The 14527-nt window shown below is 49.5% G+C and overlaps 1 long non-coding RNA gene and 1 pseudogene across 2 annotated transcripts in view; both read right to left on the bottom strand.

The window, feature by feature from the left end:
* LOC311130346 (trafficking kinesin-binding protein 1-like) overlaps window positions 1–14527 on the bottom strand; it is a 52772-nt pseudogene that overhangs the window by 22858 nt on the left and 15387 nt on the right. The gene's annotated exons all lie outside the window — the stretch shown is intronic.
* On the bottom strand, window positions 1649–4875 carry LOC311130935. Its single transcript, XR_014613409.1, has 3 exons — window positions 4317–4875; window positions 3048–3120; window positions 1649–2782 (listed from the first exon to the last, which is right to left on the bottom strand). It is a non-coding gene; the product is annotated as an uncharacterized lncRNA (long non-coding RNA).

Below are 14527 nucleotides of genomic sequence, written 5' to 3'. Positions count from 1 at the left end.
AGTGCGTGCGCGCGCGTGTGTGTGTGTGTGTCTGTGAGAGAGAGAGAGGGGGGAGGGGGGGTGAAGTGTATCGTTGTTCTTGAGCACTTTAAACGCACATTGAACTTTTCTGTTTGGTTCATGTAAGTTTGTTTTGTTCGCAGAGATGATGAACGAGTGTCCGGACCGAGACTACCAAGGATGGGTAGATTTTGGACGGCGAGGTGCAGAGTAGAGACGTACCAGAGGCCAACTGAGGAACGTCTGCCTGCACTGGCGTTACTCAGGAATATTTTCATTGGTTTATGTCATTTGACTTTTGCTTTTAATCCAAGTGTCATAATAAACATGTTTGCAGTATGTATGTCTACGGACTTTCTTGTTTTTGTTTAGGACATTGACCGGTTTCCACGGACACAGAATATACATTGAGTGTACTTTTAAGTCTAGGACAAAGCTTAATGTGTCCGGGAAACCGGCCCTTCGAGCAGAAAAATAACACACATTCACGTGTGCCTGATGGAAATACAATGTACTTTTTAATTTACAAGTGGTACAATTCATACACACATACAACTCAGCGATTATAAAATATAATTCAGCAAAAAATAGTCAATTTCAACTGTTTGGTTCATTTTCTTCTGAATACAAATTGTAGTAATTTGCTATCATTTTCCCTTTTGATCTGCAGTATCCTACGCCTTTTATATACAATTGATTATCCAGACAGCCCAAAAAGTATCCAAAAAATGTAGTCCATGATCATTTGGTTTTTGTACCTTTCTTTTTTCCCGTGACACTTTGCTTGTATTTCTTTTTCCTCATAAGGTATTAGTGCAATCACTGGAGGAATTAACTTTGAATGCCCAACTTAATTTTTTCATACAGCTAACTTTCATTATTCCTGATGACATTGTATACATTTGTAACAACAAGACTTTAGTTTAAGGTCTGTTAACACATATCCAGCACATACACTAGTCCCAATACCTTTTGCTGTCACCTTCTGTTGTCTTTGATACAGCATGGTAGACTACCTGAATGCTTTTTGTGAAGTTCGAATAAATGCACAAGTTCACAATGACTGACATAATTGACAGCATTTCGAAGTAAAGCATTTTACAATGACTTGCAGCAGGTGATGTGTGATGCCATGCAAACGCACAGTACTGCTAGTGCTAAATGAGGACATTTGGGGAAAGAGCAGAGTAGTATACCTCAGTGAATGTCAATAATGTCACAAACTTTCAGTAAGTTCAGTCAGTGTATCAGTCTCTCCACCATTCTGTAATGGGGAGTGATTGAAGTGTTAGTGGTTTTACCACAGTAAAGTGAATGTGGTTAATACCCACAAATGCTTCATTTTCTAATAGCAGCTATTTATTGCAAAAGGACATACTGAATTCCAGTGCATCTTGGGGTTTTTAAGTGTGACAAACTAACCGCTGTGGTCAATTTGGTGGTTCTTAAATAACAATACCTTGAATCTTTCCCAACATAATGAATAGGTAATGTGATTGTATTTGATGGTATTAACAAATCATTATAGAAAACATATGGTGGGGTTCTTTCAACAACAAAAAAAAACACCACGAGAAGCACCATTCCCTTACTATCATACCGTGTAAAACCATAGACACCCACGAAACACAGGTAGAAAAAAGCAACGCATGTTTCTCAACTTTTTATTTTATAAAAAAACAAAAACCCTTCCGCGTGTTCAAGCCAGCCGGAGCGGTGATCAGGTGATTCTCCTGAGAATGATCATGATGTCACACATTGTCGTGGAGACCTAGTACCTAGTGACTGTAAACGTAACAGAATGTCAAGAGGTGATATGTACGCGGCGAGTGAAGTTAGACGCAGGACACAGAGAATCGGGTTGACTACTTTACTGAGCGTTACGCACAAAACAAACGTCTCCAACACTGGAGGGAAAAAACACCATATGTGTAATCCGAAGAAGTAGCTAGGCCGAACATCAACAAGACAATGAACAATAACACACAAAACCCAAACGTGAAACAAGGGAAATTATATGCTAAACAATAAACACTAATAGGCAACAGGTGTCCTAATCTAGACAAAACAAGACAAACATCGATCGGCAGTAGCTAGTACTCCGGGGACGACGAACGCCGAAGCCTGCCCGAGCAAGGAGGAGGAGCAGCCTCGGCAGAATCCGTGACACAGAAACTCAAAATATGTCGCTATGGTTCTCCCGAGGCTCCATTTTACAATGTATTGCTGTGGGCCCGAAACACAAAATGGCGGTACAGTGGCATAGCCAGCATGTGGATTGAAGTCAATGACGATTGAGGAGGAAGGGGAGAAGGAGGGGGGAGGGAGTTCTCCCAGTCGTTCTCAGACTCTAGGTGGATGTCTGTATTGCCTGACTGCTTCTCTCTCCTCTCCGTTCTCTCTCCAGTCCACCACCCCTCGGGCCACCACCTTGTGAAGTCCCAGACTCCTCAGCTTGCCTACCAGGTTGAAGCTGAAAATGTTCCTTCTCCCTTCTTCCACCATCTTGAATGTACCTCCATCCTGATCTTCCTCTGCCGTTGTGGGGCGTGTGTGGGCTGTGAGTGGGGTCAGTTGGTGGTATGGGTAGGGGACGGTGGAGCCGGAGATGCCCTGCTCCTCCAGCAGCCTTAGGAGTCCTAGTGATAGAGGAGGTGCTGGGGTGGAGGTGGAGTGGTGGCCGCCGCCCTGGCTAGGGTCAAAGATCAGCCCACAGTGCTGCTGATTGGAGGAGGAGGGCGACGTGGTGCTCAGATGCTCAAAGCTCCCAGAAGCGGACAGGCTGCAAATACAGGAAAAGAGAAAAAGACCAAATCAGACACAGCAGTGCTGTTATCACACATCCAATGAGATACTCAGCTAGTCATTTGCCTACTTAAACATACAAAATAAACACACAGCTTAGCAGCATTAGTAACAGTGCATCATTAGTTAAGAGTGGTTAGTTAGTTTAGTTGCCTGTAAGGGTGGATTAGAGATGATGTTAGTCAGTTCAATAGTCAGCCTGAGAACTGAAAAGAGGATTGCCGTTGGGTCGTGCAGTTTACCTGGAAGAATCTGGAAGGGATCAGGAACTGGTAGTTTTGTTTATGAAGTAGATTCAAGATAATGGACCAAATCCTTAATAGAGAAGCAGGCATTAAAATGTTGGAATGGGAAACCTGTGTGTATTAAAGTTTGAGTTACATGTGTGTATCTTAAATTAGGATTTGGCCCCAATAATCTAATACTAAAGAACATCAAATTGTTTTATGCATGGGAAGTTGAATCATTGTCATAGCTGCGAGTGCATTCATTCCGTTACTTTGTAGTAGTGTTTGTTCAAGGCTCAGCATGGGGATATGATCAATAATTTTACTTAGGGGTTGGGTGGGGTCAGAGTTAGAAGGGGAGTGGTTTAGAAAAGTTAGCGGATAAATTTATAATTTTCCTGCATCATTCCCAAGATGTCCATGCCTGTTGGATCTTACTTTGCCTATGAAGCCCACTTTAGAGCTGAAGAAAGTGCTTGGACCAGCGTTTCCTACCACTGAGGGGAGAGACATGTGGTAAGGAGAGAGGGATTGAGTAAGGGAGGAGAGAGAAGGACTGCTATACACACAAAGTAGCAAGGTACTTTTGAGGAGAGAAATGGGGCGGCACAGCAAAGCTGCTATTGTTTTCAGAGTGGTGTATTGTAAATACCGTTTCACGTTATTACTAATATTGGTCTTTGGTTTAATGAATGAATGAATTAACGATTGAATGAATACCAAAAGGCAAATTAATGAAAAATAAATGGATTTCACTTCATTTTACAGTCCACTACCTGGGGATAAAAGGCAGAATCTACAGCACACCCAAAACCGATTAGTGAAGGTGCTGGAGGCAAAATGGACAACTGGAGAAACAGGGAAAAGTCTCTGCACACTTCCATTCTGATGCACATTTCATTTAATAGTAGCTGAGCTTTAGGTCAGTCGACCATCAACAGTCCACTGCCTGGTAATTACTTATGTTGCTTTGGATTAATTTCAAACACCATTTAGTACCATACCATTTAGTACCAGGTTATCTATTATTTCGACGTCTTTGATGAAACTTCCAGGAAGTATTCATTGTCACCATATATACGTTCTTAGTAAATACCAGACAAAAAACATCTAACTTTTTGCACTTGACTGTACGCTGCTTTCTTGGCCAGGTGTCCTTCGAAAAAAATATCTCAAGGGCCTTCCTGGTTAAATAAAGCATAAAATATATATATATGTGAAACCGGACAGTAAAATAAAGTGTTACCAATGAATAGTTGTGTGTGAGTGATTCCCAGATCTTACCTGGTGGAGAAGGAGGGGAGCAGGAGGGAGGGGTGGTGGCCCCGACAGGTGGTGACGGTGTGGGTGGGAGGGGTCTGGGGGAGGTTGGGGCCGGAGGATAGAGGAGTGACTGTGGATGATGGACACACTTTACACAACTACACACCAACACAAAAACAACAACAAACACATACACAACTACTCACAATGGATGAGGAAAATCCCAGAGCCACCCACCAAATGACACGGATGGGAGAATGTACGATATACAACGACAGTATGAGTTGGAATGACTCAAACTGTTTAGTAACATCACACCTACCACACAGGTGAACTTAGGAAAGTTGGAATGAGTTGGAATGACACAAACTGTTCAGTAACATCACACCTACCACACAGGTGAACTTAGGAAAGTTGAAATGAGTTGGAATGACACAAACTGTTTAGTAACATCACACCTACCACACAGGTGAACTTAGGAAAGTTGGAATGAGTTGGAATGACACAAACTGTTCAGTAACATCACACCTACCACACAGGTGAACTTAGGAAAGTTGGAATGAGTTGGAATGACACAAACTGTTTAGTAATAATAATAATAATAATATGCCATTTAGCAGACGCTTTTATCCAAAGCGACTTACAGTCATGCGTGCATACATTTTTGTGTATGGGTGGTCCCGGGGATCGAACCCACTATCTTGGCGTTACAAGCGCCGTGCTCTACCAGCTGAGCTACAGAGGACCACAGTAACATCACACCTACCTCACAGGTGAACTTAGGAAAGTTGGAATGAGTTGGAATGACACAAAATGTTTAGTAACATCACACCTTCCACACAGGTGAACTTACGGGGATATGGACCACAGTAGACATGTTATCCAAATAGAAGGTTCCAGTGTCAATGCCTGATCGTTCTATATCGTGGAGCTGCGCCCCATAGGGGAGCTCTGCTCCTAGTGGTTTACCCTCTGCCCTAAGGCAGCAACAGCCTGAAGCAAAATTATGCACACACCTGCAGCCAATGGGAGCACAGGTGTCCCTATAAGAGGGGACACTTCCCCTCAATCAGCCTCCCATTATCTTAAGCGACTGGACGACTAGACTGAAGAAGCAAAGAAGTAAGAAGACTCAGGAAGAAATCGCAGTCGATGAGCCAGCCATCGACGTCTTCTAAAATGAGCACGCCAGGAGAATTTCCACCCCCAAAAGCCCTTTTCAGGCCTCAGTGCCGATGCTCCTCCATGGCATCTGCGGACCCCCACGACCTTTGTTTCGTGTGTTTGGGGCCGCAGCATGCCAAGGAAGGGACCGGCAATCCCCCTAATTGCGCCTCCTGCGCCCTCCTTCCTATGAAGGAGAGGAAGCAGCGTTGGGCGTTTTTTAGGGAGGATATCCCCCTAGAGGATGTACTGTCTCTTCTCGCCTCTGCTTCAGAGGCGTCGTCGGACAGTGCTGGCTCAGGGGATGACAAGGAGAGAGACGCAGAGATGGATGTTCCAATGGAACAATCCGACCCTCTGGCGCCAACCTTCAAGACCCCCTTCCCTATGGGGAGTGTGAGATCTGAAGGCTCCTTGTGCGATGACGACACGGGCTCTGTTACGTCAGCAGCCCTGTCCTTCGCAGCGGCCTCTCTGCGTGCGGACTTTCCCGAACTCATTGAGAGAGCCGCCAACCGACTAGAGATAGCGCTGCCCCCTGCTTCCCCCCCTGTGGAGGTCGACATGATGGAGGGCGGCCCCTACTCTAGACCGAGGAAGGCAGCTGAGCCGATGGCTCCTGCTATGCCTTCCCTCGGGAAATATGTCGAGGGCTCGTGGGATACACCCCTGGCGGCGCGTTCGCCGGTCAAGGTGTACACCCCATTCACGAGAGTGGCTGGACGTGAGTGGGCTGCTAAGGGAATCCCTAGGCTCGAGAGCGCCATGGCGGCGTATCTAGTGCCGGGTTCGAGTCCCTGGGTGGCCTCCAAGAAAGCCACCTTGCCAGCACAAAAAGACAGACTCACAGCACAGCTGGCTGAGAAGTCTTTTACGCTGGGAGCCCAGGCTGTGTCAGCGGCTAACAACATTGCCCTCCTCGCGGCCTCCCTATCCCGTCTAACAATGGGTAGGTCTGAGTTGACCAGCGAGGAGATTGAAGAGGCGTCCAGGATTTCTGGCGCTATTCTTCATTTGACACAGGCGTCAGCGATATGCGCAGGCCGGTCCATGGCCACCTCGGTGGTCATGGAACGTCACCTCTGGCTGTCAATGACAGCCATGAAGGAGACGGACAGAGCCTCGCTACTAAACGCTCCCGTCTCTAGCGAGGGCCTCTTTGGGGTCGCCGTTAAGGAGGCGACGGAACGCTTTGGTAAGCTGGACGAAGAGAGAAAGCACCTGGCTAAACACCTGCCATTGGCAGGCAAGTTTAGCAGGGCCTCAACTAACCCGTCAACCTCCAACGCCCCCGGTAGAACTACAGGGAGGTGACGGGCCAGGCGACAGGCGCCTACCACCGACAGCAGGCGAGCGGGCTCGGCCCCTCCAGCGACGACGGTGGTGGCGACGATTCCGCCGGCGAGAGAGGTCGTCACAAAACCGTCCTGGCAACACCAGAAGGTCAGCCAGAAACGACGGCGTCAATGAAGGGACGAGGGGGAGAGGACGGATGACGGCTCGGCGCAAGACGCGACAGAGCCCACTGTTCCCCCCCACCCTACTGTTCAGGGCATGGAGGGAAATGTTTATTGTTGTTATGTGAATAAAGAGCTGGCTCTCACTGACATTGTCACAAAAGGGCCTGTCTTCCATGACACATTGCAGAGTACTTCACGTCCTATGAATTTCTCTCACCATCCTGAGTGTAGCTCAACCCACCAAGGGTGCGTAGTTGAATACACTCAGGAGAGGAAAGAGAAAAAGGTAGCAAGGCATAGCCTTAGCTCACCTAATAAATATATTTTACTACAGACTCCTAGGAGCTCTGTAGTAAAGGTCTCACATAGCAGGCAGCTGTCTCAGTCTAAATATGACATGAAGACGCAGCCGCTAACTGGGAATGATGCCTTGCTTCAGGCTAACGCCTCAGCCAGCGCAGTTCAGACCCGTGCGACGTTCACGGAGGGCCGGAATACTAGAGTTACAGGTGTAACCAATGTATGGGCGCCCCCGGTTAATTCAGAACGTAACAATGCCCACTACTCTGAGTGCAGCTCACCACACCTAGAGTGTGCTGTTGAGCAGCCTCATGAGACCAGTAAAAAATAGGTATTGTGGCGCCACCTTGTGGTACCAGTTAGAGACCACACTTTCCAGACTCTGTTGAGTACTGCAGTGGACGGATCTCATGGCAAGCAGCAGTCTCAGTCAAACAATGACATGATGACGCAATTGCTATCCGGGGAGGGCGCTCTGTCTCAGGTTAATACCTCAGTCAGTGCAGCTCAAAACCGTGCTGCGTTCACGGAGGGCCGGAATACTAGAGTTACAGACGTAACTGACGTATCAAGGCCTCCGATTCTCTCAGAACGAGCTGATGTTTCCTCTCCCTTTCGAGGGGGGCCCGCCTTGGGCTATTCCACCAACCCAGTGCTGGGGAATAGCGGCGGCGAGGGCCATAGAGGAATACAGGTCCTTCCTACTGGATGCACCACAGCTTCGTGCGCGCCCGCTTTCTCTGCATTGCTGGCAGTGGCAACAAAGCTGTACCCTCTCACGCTGGCTAGAACAGACGTTGCAGAAGGGTTATGCCCTCCAATTCCATCGAACCCCACCCCCGTTCAGGGGAGTGGTGGAGACGGTGATGAAAACACCGGACAAAGTGGCCGCTCTGATGTCAGAGATTACGGAACTTTTGGCGAAGGAGGCGGTCACAGTAGTTCCCCGGGAGCAAAGGAACAAAGGGCTATATTCGCCTTATTTCCTAGTGCCCAAAAAGACGGGGGGAGTGAGGCCGATTTTGGATTTACGCACTCTCAACGAGAGCATAACCAAACGACCCTTCCGAATGCTGACGACAAAACGTCTACTGGAATGTGTCCAGAAAGGAGACTTTTGTACAAGCATAGACCTAAAGGACGCGTACTTCCATGTGCCGATACAATCGCGTCACAGGAAGTTTCTGCGGTTCGCCTTTCAAGGGGTGGCGTACGAGTTCATGAGGATGCCATTCGGGTACGCCCTGGCACCTCGAACGTTTTCCAAATGTGTGGAGGCGGCATTGGAGCCGCTGCGTCGTCAAGGGATAAGGCTATTAGCCTACCTAGACGACCTGCTGGTTCTCGCCCCGTCAGCAGAGCTGGCGTTCACTCACACAACACAGACAGTGATTCATCTCACGCGTATGGGGTTCGCTGTGAATTGGAAAAAGAGCGCACCCTGGCCCAGTCATCAGATTGTCTACCTGGGGCTACAGCTAGACACTGTAATGATGAGGGCTCGAATTTCGGACCCTCGAAGGGTAGCATTGTTGCTAGCCCTGAGGAAGTGTCGTCCAAATCACACAGTGACGGCGCTGTCGATCATGTCACTTTTGGGTCTCATGTTTTCAGCCCACTCTGTGGTCCCGCTGGGACTTCTGCACATGCGCAGAATACAGCGATGGTTCGCCCAACTAAGACTAGACCCAGTGCGTCAATGTCATCGGTTGGTGGTGGTTCCTCTCCCGCTAAGAGCAGACCTGGACTATTGGAGGAATCCGAGCGTTCTCACGCACGGAGTCCCAATGGGCAAGGTGTCATCCTACATTCCAGTATTTACAGATGCTTCTCTGACTGGATGGGGAGGGACATGTCAGACTCAAGCGATAGGAGGTGTATGGCCTCAATCAGGTCGTCACATAAACCTCTTGGAGTTGGAAACGATTAGTTACCGGAGTGTAACTCCAGTTCTATGAGTGGAGCGGAGCCCCATAGGGGAGCTCTGCTCCTAGTGGTTTACCCTCTGCCCTAAGGCAGCAACAGCCTGAAGCAAAATTATGCACACACCTGCAGCCAATGGGAGCACAGGTGTCCCTATAAGAGGGGACGCTTCCCCTCAATCAGCCTCCCGAGATATTATCTTCAGCGAGACTAGAGAGGGTCGGCAGGGCCTTAAGTCCTATGGGGCTCCGCTCCACTCATAGAACTGGAGTTACACTCCGGTAACTAATCGTTCTATATCGTGGAGCTCCGCCCCATAGGGGAGCTCTGCTCCTAGTGGTTTAAGGCGGAGCGTAGCGCTCCAAAATGTACTCCCTGCCGAGCCTAACCCTTCCCATTAAAAAATGAAAAGGTCAAGCCTAGCAATGGCCGCAACCAATTCCCGCAGTACTGCAACTAAAAACCACTCCGGGCGTCACAATATACCGCGTCATCGGTTAAAGACCCGCCCCACCTAGTTCAATGGCAATGCCAATGACTAGTGGGCAGATCACCAGAATAGAAGCTACACTAATCTGTACTAGCAGATAGATGTGCCTCAATATCCTGTGAAACACTACCGACCACTAATGGAATGACACCAAGTGTCACTCTACATTATGTACACAGTAGACCACCTCACTCACTCAATGGAATCCCAGAGATTAGTAGGCAGGAACAAAATATATAAGTCATACTAAACTGAACAATCAGATAGATGACCTCACATTCTGTCAATTCAATACATGTCTCTACTATACTGACCCTGTCAGTCAAGAGACATGCCACAATATATGCTTTCCATCCAAAGCGGACCTGATAGAAACCTGTGTCCATCGTCCTGCTTTTCTCTCTTCTAGCTCAAGATTCCCCTTCAGCTATGCTGAGTACAATCGAGCCAGAGAGATAGAAAGCCTATCTATCAAAAAACATGTTTTCCTAACCAAAGCGGACCTGATGGGAACCTGCCCATAGTCCTGCTTTATCCTCTCTTCCTGGCTCAAAATCCCCTTTCAGCTTTGCTGAGTACAGACCGAGCCAAAGAGTTAGAAAACATATCTGTCCAGAATATGTCTTCCTAACCAAAGCGGACCTGATGAACACCCATGTCCACAGTCCTGCTTTTTTCCTCTCTTTCTTGCTCAAGATCTCCTTTCAGCCACGCTGAGTACAGATCGAGCCAAAGAGTTAGAAGGCATATCTCATAGATAGAAACAGAATATGGCTTCCTGACCAAAGCGGACCTGATGGACACCCATGTCCACAGTCCTGCTTTTTTCCTCTCTTTCTTGCTCAAGATCTCCCTTCAGCCACGCTGAGTACAGATCGAGCCAAAGAGTTAGAAGACATATCTAATAGATAGAAACGGATAAATGGAGCTCTGATACCCTGAGGCAGTTGTCGCCCCGCTACTTCGTAAGCTGTCTCAATACCTTCACAAAGCCAATGAGACAATCGCTGTTTTGAAAGTGGTCTACCTAATGCAGCCGCACCGTGACACACAAACAGCTGAGGCGATGACCTAATCGCTGCTGTGCGCTCAACGTAACACGCCAAAGCGCGCACTGGGCACAGACAATGAAGCTTTTCCTCACTCCTCTCCCCATGAGGAGGGGGAGAAAAAGCCCACAACTCCACGGTCTGTGATCTATATGCACTGCTAATAACCTTCGGCACAAACGCCGGGTTAGGACGTAACACCGCTCTGCTCAGATCGCCATTAATGGCAAGGCAGTCGGGTCTCGTTGACAGGGCACACAAATCACTGACACGCTTAGTGGTAGTCAAGGCGAGCAACAGTGCCGTCTTGATAGACAGCATCTTGAGGGGTATTTGATTCAATGGCTCGAACTGCGACTTACATAGCGCTTCGAGTACCAAGGCCAAATCCCACTGGGGCACGGTGGCTCTAGGCATTGGCCTAAGCCGCCGCGTTCCCAATAAGAAACGTTTCACTAAAGGATGGCTGAACACGTTCGTTCCGCCAAACCCCTCATGACCAGCTGAAATTGCCGCTGCAAACACTTTAATGGTGGAGGGCGATTTCTGCTTATCAAACATAAACTGCAGAAAAGAGAGCACACTCTCAACCTGACAGTTCATGGGGTCCACACCTTGTGTGTCACACCATCGTGAAAAAAACTTTCCATCTGCTGGTATACATCCTAGAAGTGGAACCGGCTCGTGCACCTTGTATGGTTCTGATCACTGCATCAGATAACCCACGGCGCCTCAACCTGTCCCATTCAGGAACCAAGCCTTCAGTGGTTGGCCGATTATGGGCCACTGCCCTATCGAGCCTCCCGCCTGGGTCAACGCGTCCCGTCGATGTGGAATTGGCCAAGGTGGCGCAATCAACATCTGACTCATCTCCGCAAACCACGGAGCCCCCGGGCGATCGGGCGCTATCAGTATCACTGACAGCTCCTCTGACCTCACCCTGGCTAGCAGTGGGAGAATGCAAGACAGCGGAGGGAATGCATACAGGAGAACTTTCGGCCATGGGTAGTGCGCGAATGCGTCTCTTCCCAGTGGTGGCTCGTCCTGTTCCCTCAGAGAGAACCATAGGGGACACTGCGCGTTCACGCGTGACACGAACAGATCCACCTCGGCTCTCCCGAACTGTTCCCAAATTTGAAGAACAATGTCCGGATGCAGACACCACTCGGCGTGGGTCAGAACCAGTCGAAGTGGGTCAGAACCAGTCTAACCGTTTCCAACTCCAAGAGGTTTATGTGACGACCTGATTGAGGCCATGCACCTCCTATCGCTTGAGTCTGACATGTCCCTCCCCATCCAGTCAGAGAAGCATCTGTAAATACTGGAATGTAGGATGACACCTTGCCCATCGGGACTCCGTGCGTGAGAACGCTCAGATTCCTCCAATAGTCCAGGTCTGCTCTTAGCGAGAGAGGAACCACCACCAACCGATGACGTTGACGCACTGGGTCTAGTCTTAGTTGGGCGAACCATCGCTGTATTCTGCGCATGTGCAGAAGTCCCAGCGGGACCACAGAGTGGGCTGACGACATGAGACCTAAAAGTGACATGATCGACAGCGCCGTCACTGTGTGATTCGGACGACACTTCCTCAGGGCTAGCAAAAATGCTACCCTTCGAGGGTCCGAAATTCGAGCCCTCATCATTACAGTGTCTAGCTGTAGCCCCAGGTAGACAATCTGATGACTGGGCCAGGGTGCGCTCTTTTTCCAATTCACAGCGAACCCCAGACGCGTGAGATGAATCACTGTCTGTGTTGTGTGAGTGAACGCCAGCTCTGCTGACGGGGCGAGAACCAGCAGGTCGTCTAGGTAGGCTAATAGCCTTATCCCTTGACGACGCAGCGGCTCCAATGCCGCCTCCACACATTTGGAAAACGTTCGAGGTGCCAGGGCGTACCCGAATGGCATCCTCGTGAACTCGTACGCTACCCCTTGAAAGGCGAACCGCAGAAACTTCCTGTGACGCGATTGTATCGGCACATGGAAGTACGCGTCTTTTAGGTCTATGCTTGTACAAAAGTCTCCTTTCTGGACACATTCCAGTAGACGTTTTGTCATCAGCATTCGGAAGGGTCGTTTGGTTATGCTCTCGTTGAGAGTGCGTAAATCCAAAATCGGCCTCACTCCCCCCGTCTTTTTGGGCACTAGGAAATAAGGCGAATATAGCCCTTTGTTCCTTTGCTCCCGGGGAACTACTGTGACCACCTCCTTCGCCAAAAGTTCCGTAATCTCTGACATCAGAGCGGCCACTTTGTCCGGCGTTTTCATCACCGTCTCCACCACTCCCCTGAACGGGGGTGGGGTTCGATGGAATTGGAGGGCATAACCCTTCTGCAACGTCTGTTCTAGCCAGCGTGAGAGGGTACAGCTTTGTTGCCACTGCCAGCAATGCAGAGAAAGCGGGCGCGCACGAAGCTGTGGTGCATCCAGTAGGAAGGACCTGTATTCCTCTATGGCCCTCGCCGCCGCTATTCCCCAGCACTGGGTTGGTGGAATAGCCCAAGGCGGGCCCCCCTCGAAAGGGAGAGGAAACATCAGCTCGTTCTGAGAGAATCGGAGGCCTTGATACGTCAGTTACGTCTGTAACTCTAGTATTCCGGCCCTCCGTGAACGCAGCACGGTTTTGAGCTGCACTGACTGAGGTATTAACCTGAGACAGAGCGCCCTCCCCGGATAGCAATTGCGTCATCATGTCATTGTTTGACTGAGACTGCTGCTTGCCATGAGATCCGTCCACTGCAGTACTCAACAGAGTCTGGAAAGTGTGGTCTCTAACTGGTACCACAAGGTGGCGCCACAATACCTATTTTTTACTGGTCTCATGAGGCTGCTCAACAGCACACTCTAGGTGTGGTGAGCTGCACTCAGAGTAGTGGGCATTGTTACGTTCTGAATTAACCGGGGGCGCCCATACATTGGTTACACCTGTAACTCTAGTATTCCGGCCCTCCGTGAACGTCGCACGGGTCTGAACTGCGCTGGCTGAGGCGTTAGCCTGAAGCAAGGCGTCATTCCCAGTTAGCGGCTGCGTCTTCATGTCATATTTAGACTGAGACAGCTGCCTGCTATGTGAGACCTTTACTACAGAGCTCCTAGGAGTCTGTAGTAAAAGATCTTTATTAGGTGAGCTAAGGCTACGCCTTGCTACCTTTTTCTCTTTCCTCTCCTGAGTGTATTCAACTACGCACCCTTGGTGGGTTGAGCTACACTCAGGATGGTGAGAGAAATTCATAGGACGTGAAGTACTCTGCAATGTGTCATGGAAGACAGGCCCTTTTGTGACAATGTCAGTGAGAGCCAGCTCTTTATTCACACAACAACAATAAACATTTCCCTCCATGCCCTGAACAGTAGGGTGGGGGGGAACAGTGGGCTCTGTCGCGTCTTGCGCAGAGCCGTCATCCGTCCTCTCCACCTCGTCCCGTCATTGACGCCGTCGTTTCTGGCTGACCTTCTGGTGTTGCCAGGACGGTTTTGTGACGACCTCTCTCGCCAGCGGAATCGTCGCCACCACCGTCGTCGCTGGAGGGGCCGAGCCCGCTCGCCTGCTGTCGGTGGTAGGCGCCTGTCGCCTGGCCCGTCGCCTCCCTGTAGTTCTACTGGGGGCGTTGGAGGTTGACGGGTTAGTTGAGGCCCTGCTAAACTTGCCTGCCAATGGCAGGTGTTTAGCCAGGTGCTTTCTCTCTTCGTCCAGCTTACCAAAGCGTTCCGTCGCCTCCTTAACAGCGACCCCAAAGAGGCCCTCGCTAGAGACGGGAGCGTTTAGTAGCGAGGCTCTGTCCGTCTCCTTCATGGCTGTCATTGACAGCCAGAGGTGACGTTCCATGACCACCGAGGTGGCCAT

This window comes from Coregonus lavaretus (genome assembly GCF_964263955.1).
Source record: "Coregonus lavaretus genome assembly, chromosome: 6".
In the NCBI taxonomy this organism is placed as follows: domain Eukaryota; kingdom Metazoa; phylum Chordata; class Actinopteri; order Salmoniformes; family Salmonidae; genus Coregonus; species Coregonus lavaretus.
Note: the sequence above shows the minus strand (reverse complement) of the source record. Positions and strands in the feature narration are given on the sequence as shown.